This window comes from Lynx canadensis, chromosome E1 (genome assembly GCF_007474595.2).
Source record: "Lynx canadensis isolate LIC74 chromosome E1, mLynCan4.pri.v2, whole genome shotgun sequence".
Classification (NCBI taxonomy): domain Eukaryota; kingdom Metazoa; phylum Chordata; class Mammalia; order Carnivora; family Felidae; genus Lynx; species Lynx canadensis.
The window spans coordinates 11,708,544-11,714,972 of NC_044316.2; positions in this window are offsets into that span (position 1 = coordinate 11,708,544).

Genomic DNA, 6,429 nt, shown 5'->3' on the forward strand with positions numbered 1-6,429 from the left:
TTTCTCTTTGTTTCCTCTGTTTTTGATTTCCTGCCTTCTTTTGAATTATTTGAAATTTTCAGTATTTTTAATGTATCGATTGAGTTTTACTTTTTAGTAGTTACAATACATACTTAACTTTTCATATACTACTAGTAATAAATATTTTACCACTTCGAGTAGAATATAGAAACCTTACCACTATAAGGTCCATGTACACTCCCGTTTTCTGTTGTAGTTGTCACATTTACATCTAGAAACACTGGAAATTCCATCAAACCATATTATATATTTTTTTCATCATGCTAAATGTACTCTTTAATCCCCATCACCTATTTCACCCATTCCCTCCCACCGCCCCACTGCCCCATGACCATCAGTTTGTTCTCTAGAGTTAAGAGTCTCTTTCTTGGTTTGTCTTTTTTTCCCCTCTGCTCATTTGTTTTGTTTCTTAAATTCCACATATGAGTGAGATGACATGGCATTTGTATTTCTCTGACTGACTTACTTTGCTTAGCATTATACTCTCTAGTTCTAGCTGTTGCAAATGGCAACATTTCATTATTTTATGGCTGAGTAATATTCCATTATATATATACCACTTCTTTATCTATTCATCTATTGGTGGATACTTGGGCTGCTTCCATAGTTGGCTATAGTAAATAATGCTGTCATAAGCATAGGGGCACAGGTATCCCTTTGAATTAGTGTTTTTGTATTGGGTGGGGGGAGGGTGTTGTACCCAGCAGTACAATTACTGGATCATAGGGTAGTTCTATTTTTTATTTTTTGAGGAATACTCGTACTGTTTCCCACAATGGCTGCACCAGTTTGCATTCCCACCAACAGAGCAAGAGGCTTCCTTTTTCTCCACATTCTTGCCAACACTTGTTTCTTTTTGACATTCTGACAGGGGTGAGGTGATAGCTCATTGGAGTTTTGATTTGCATTTCCCTGATAATGAGTGATAATGAGCATCTTTTCATGTGTCTGTTGGTCATCTGGATGTCTTCTTTGGAGAAATGTCTGTTCGTGTCTTCTGTCCATTTTTTAATTGGATTATTTGTTTTTTGAGTGTTGGGTTTTATAAGTTCTTTGTATATTTTGGATACTAACCCTTTATTAGACATGCCATTGGCAAATATCTTCTCCCATTCAGTAGGTTGTCTTTTATTTTTGTTGTTTCCTTCACTGTGCAGAGACTTCTTTATTTTGACGTAGTTCCAATGGTTTCTTTTTGCTTTTGTTTCCCTTGCCTCAGGAGACATATCTTAAAAGAAGTTGCTGAGGTTGATGTGAAAGAAGTCACTGCCTATGTTCTTTTCTATGATTTTTGTGGTGTCAGGTCTCACATTTAGGTCTTTGATCCATTTTTAACCTATTTTTGTGTATGGTGAAAGAAAGTGGTGCAGTTTCATTCTCTGGCATGTCAATGTCCAATTTCCCCAACAGCATTTGTTGAAGAGACTATCTTTTTTCCACTGTATATTCATTCTTCCTTTGTCAAAGATTGATTGACCATATAGTTGTGGGTTCATTTCTTGATTTTCTATTCTATCCCATTGATATTTGTGTCTGTTTTTATGACAGAACCATACTGCCTTAATCACTACCACTTTGAAATATAACTTGAAGTCTGGAATTGTGATACCTCCAGTTTTGTTTTTCTTTTTCAAGATTGTTTTGGCTATTCAAAGACCATAGTATAAATTTGGCTTTCAAGCATTACTAACTGGACTGAAAAAAAAGAATGGGATGCAGCCTAGAGTGGAAATAGGTTGTGGTGTGGGCATGAGGAATTAAATTAGAGGTATCAAAAATACCTTTTGGAACTTTAAAAGTAGAAGCAGAAGGAAAGGAGAGTAGATCCTCCAGAATACAGCTAGGAAAGCTCTACCTTGACTACCTTCTAGCTCCGTACAAGGCACAGCTTGTTTGGAGGAGGTTGTGCTATTAACATATAAAGTCCACTGATACCTGCTTGGTAGCATTTCTACAAAGTTGCCATATGCTGCATGAAAAGAAGCCTGGACTGGGATTCTAGCAATGGAGGTCATATTCCTATATCTGCCACTAGTGTGCTGTGTGACCTCAGGCAAGTTACAGCTCCTCTCTGGCCTTCATCGACTCACCAGTAATAGGAAGGGGTTGACAAAATAGTCTCAGACAAATCGTTCTTGATTCTGTCCATCTTCTAAACAACAAACCAAACAAGCCAATTCTGCATGTGGCTGTAGGTAGAAACTTGGACCTGATAAAGTGATCAAAGAAAGGTGGTGAATCTGGGAATATAAAGTGCATTGGAGCAGAGTGCAAGGAAGTAGGGCATGTTTTTGTCTGGGTTCTTTCTTCTCACCCGCTCACCCCACGTTGCTGTATACCCTGGCAGTGATGTGGAGGGCTGCTACTGTCCCACTGACTGAAACTGAAGGCCTTTTCCGCCCCCACATTTCACACTTGCACAATGTATACGGTGAATGGAAGTTCAGACTCTGGAGTCAGATATAGATTTAAATCCTAGTTCTGCCAGTAACCAACTATGTATCTTTGTCCAAGCACCTAAATCTCTCTGAGCATCAGTTTCCTCTTCTGAACAATGAAGAACAAAAGTTGTATTGAGGTGCCTGGGTGGCTCAGTTGGCTCAGGTCATGATCTCCCGGTTCACAAGTTCTAGCTCTGTGTTCGAGCCCATGTCAGGCTCTGTGCTGACACCTCAGAGCCTGGAGCCTGCTTCAGATTCTGCGTCTCCCTCTCTCTCTCTGCCTGTCCTCTGCTCATGCGCATGTTCTCTCTCTCTCTCTCTCTCTCTCTCTCTCTCAAATAAATAAGCGTTAAAATTTTTTTAAAAGAATAGAAGTTGTATCAAATGAGGATAGTCTACCTTAAGGTGCAGCAGTAATCAACCCCAAATTCTCAGTTGCTTAACAAAAGTTTTCTTCTCACTCATTATGGTAGGCAGCCTCCAAAATGGCTCCCAGGAAGCCCTGCCTCCTGGGAGTCATACTTGTGAAAAATCCCTGCTCATGGGTGTGGGCTGCACCTAGATTACAATGAAAGGCTAGGACTTCAGTATTGCATCTTGTCCCACCCCTCTTGGAATCCACTTGCCATGTTATGAGTGGCCTTATGGAGAGGACCAAACGGCAAAGAACTGAGAGAGATCTCCAGCCAACCGTCAGCAAGCAACTGAGGTCCTAAAGCTGTGAGTACCTGAATCCTTCTAATAACCATGCAAATGAGCTTGGAAGCCAACTGTCTCCCCATCAAGCCTTCAGATGAGATCACAGCCCTGGACAATACCTTGATTGTAGTCTTATGAGAGTCTTAAGGCAGAGGTACCCACGTAAGCTGTGACAGGATTCCTGATCCACAGAAATTGTGAGATAATAAGTGTTTCTGAAACACTAAATGCCAATCCTCTAGATTTTGAGGTCATTTTTACAGAACTCCATGTCCAAAGCGGTCTGAGGAATGCTTGCCCCACCCTAGTCAGGGACCCATGCTGATGGAGGTTCCATCTCAACACCTGCATCCATGGGCACCCTGACAGAGGAGGAACCGCACACTGGCACTTAAGACCCCTACCCCAAGAGTGACACATGCCACTTCTACTTGTGTTTCATTGACCAATGAAGTCACATAGTCACAGTCACACTTAACTTCAAAGGAGGGTGGAAGGAAAATAAATGGAATATTTGTAAATAGCCCCTATGCCTCACACAATAAAATCTGCCTCCAAGGATTTTTTGGGAGGACCATTAAAGTGCTGTATCAGGATGCCTGTAGCTACAAGTAAGAGAAAACACCATGGGAACTTAAACAATAAAAGTTTGGGGGTGCCTTGGTGGCTTAGTTAAGCATCTGACTGTTGATTTTGGCTGAGGTCATGATCTCATGGTTCGCGAGATCGAGCCCCACGTCAGGCTCTGGGCTGACAGTGCAAAGCCTACTTGGGATTCTCTCTCTCCCTCTCTCTGTGCCCCTCCCCCTCTCAATAATTAAATAAACTTTCAACAGTAAAACTGTAAACAATCAAGGCAAATTTTTGGCTCATACTTTTTGGCGAAAGGTCTAGAAGAAGGATTACTGCAGGTAAAAATGGATCCGGTGACTCAAAGATGCACAGGGCTGGTTTCTGTACCTCTCTTCTCCGTATTTGGAGATATTGGCTTCATTCTAAACCTTGCTCCCCTTGGGGCTCCGAGGTGGTTGCCAGAAGTTGTGGGCTTCCTTGCTCAATCCAGCAGGGAAGAGTGGTCACAGAAGTCCCGAGCTTTCCTCTGATTGGATCATCCTAGTCATATGCTCAGGGTGGCTTGAGGGGACTGGTGATGGCATGTGAGGATGGGTTCCCCGGGTCACTTTGCTCAGATCTCCAAGTCAGGTTCCCTGGAACCACATGAATCTCCAAATAGAAATGGAATGTGTGGATAGTACCTGACACTGTTTTTTTCTCAGTATTATCTACTATTCCTTTCCTTTTTTTTTTTTTTTTTAACTATTCCCTTCTTTTGAGTCACTTTACTTGGTAAAGCTATTTCACTGATGAATTTGCAAATATCTAGTGGATCTGAAAATGCTTTACAAATTGAAAAAGCTGGACAAACCTAAGCGATTGTTATTATTGTTACAGACAAGTAGTACTCATGAGAGACACCAGGATCCTTCTCATTCACCATATTTTAGCCACACTGGCATTTTTTCCCGCCCAGAAACACGCCAAGCTTGTTTGGGCCTTAAGATCTTTGTATACTGTGTTTGCTCCTCTTTCTCTGGAATTTATTCCCCTGGATCTTTTTTTTTTTTTTTTTTAATGTTTATTTATTTTTGAGAGAGACAGAGACAGAATGCAAGTGGGTTGGAGGCAGAGAGAGAGGGAGACACAGAATCCGAAGGAGGCTCCAGGCTCTGAGCTGTCAGCACAGAGCCCGACACGGGGCTCGAATTCACAGACTGAGAGACCATCACCTGAGCCAAAGTCAGAAGCTCAACCAACTGAGCCACCCAGGTGCCCCTCCCCTGGATTTTTTAACGGCTCTTCTCATCCTTCAGACCTCAGAAACATTTCCTGACCTTCCTGCACCCAATCACCACATGACTTCTTCAGACCCTATATTAACTATATGAAGTTATTTTGTGCATTTGCTTGCTTACTGTCTTACTCCCCAAGCCAGAACTTCATGCAGGCAAGGACCTTCTGTCTTGTTCACAGACACAGGGCTTGACACATATTAGATACAAAGTAGATGAAAGAACCAATGATTAAGATTAAAGAACCAAAAAGAATGAAAGAACCAATGATTAAGTGTAGCATCTCCACCCACTGGTGTGTCTTTCTTTATTGTAAAATGTGTCTCAAGTAATTGACGGATTTTACAAATGACTAGCCTTAAAAAAGATGTAAATTAGAATATACTCAAGGTTATCCTTATAACCCCAATCTCTTTCAGTCAGTTCCTTCTGGAGAGGAAGACAGAAAGGTAGAATGAGTCTTAGCTGTTTTGAAATGAGTGTAATTTGTATCCTGGCTCCTCTCTGCCAATTTAGTGTGCATCAGAATTACCTGTTTATCTCAGATTACAGGTAACCACCCACCCTCAGAGTTCCTGATGCAGTGAATCCAGAGTGTGGGTTCAAGAATTTGCATTTCTAAGAAGTTCCCAGATAATGCTGATGTTACTGGTTGGAGAACCACATTTGGGGAGCGGCTGGCACAATCCAAATAGGCAACAAATTTTAAAGTAGGATTAGCAGCTGTGGCTGTTTTGAATTACTATAGTGCTCTACTCCACAATGTTTTTCAGCTTTCACTCAAATCCATGTATATCCGTAGAAGTGTGTCCCCTAAGTCAAAATATCTGTCCTATGTGTTGCCAAAGATCAAAGATTCAGGGTCAAGTGCTGCCATAGAACATTCAGGGGCATTTCCATCTTAGAGTACAAGTGTTAAAGTCATTCATCTAAGCATATCCCAAATTCACCAATCTATTTCAATCTACTTTTTCAATATACAATTATTATTATTATTTCTTGTTGACTACTATAATATCTTCCTAAATGGCTCTTTAAAGTCATCCATGGCAACATTTTCTAAGTGCAAACCCAATGACGCTACTCACTTACATAAAACTCTCAGCAGTTTCCCCATCTTCTCAAGGAAAAGTCTAGTATCTTTAACACAGCTGACTTGATGTGATCCCTGCCTACCTCGCGGCCCCATCTCATACCACTGCTCTCCAACCATCCTGATCTACTTTCAATTCCTCAATCTCAGATAGCAAACTCCCTCCCACCACAGCTGTTCTCTCAGGAAAATTCCTTCCCCCTTACCTTACTAACTCCTACTCTTCCTTCAGAGCTCAGCTTATGTCATTTCTTCAAGAAAGTCTTTCCAATTGTTCCCAGGCGAGGTCAGTTTCCTCTGTTGCATGATCCTACAGAACTTTGTT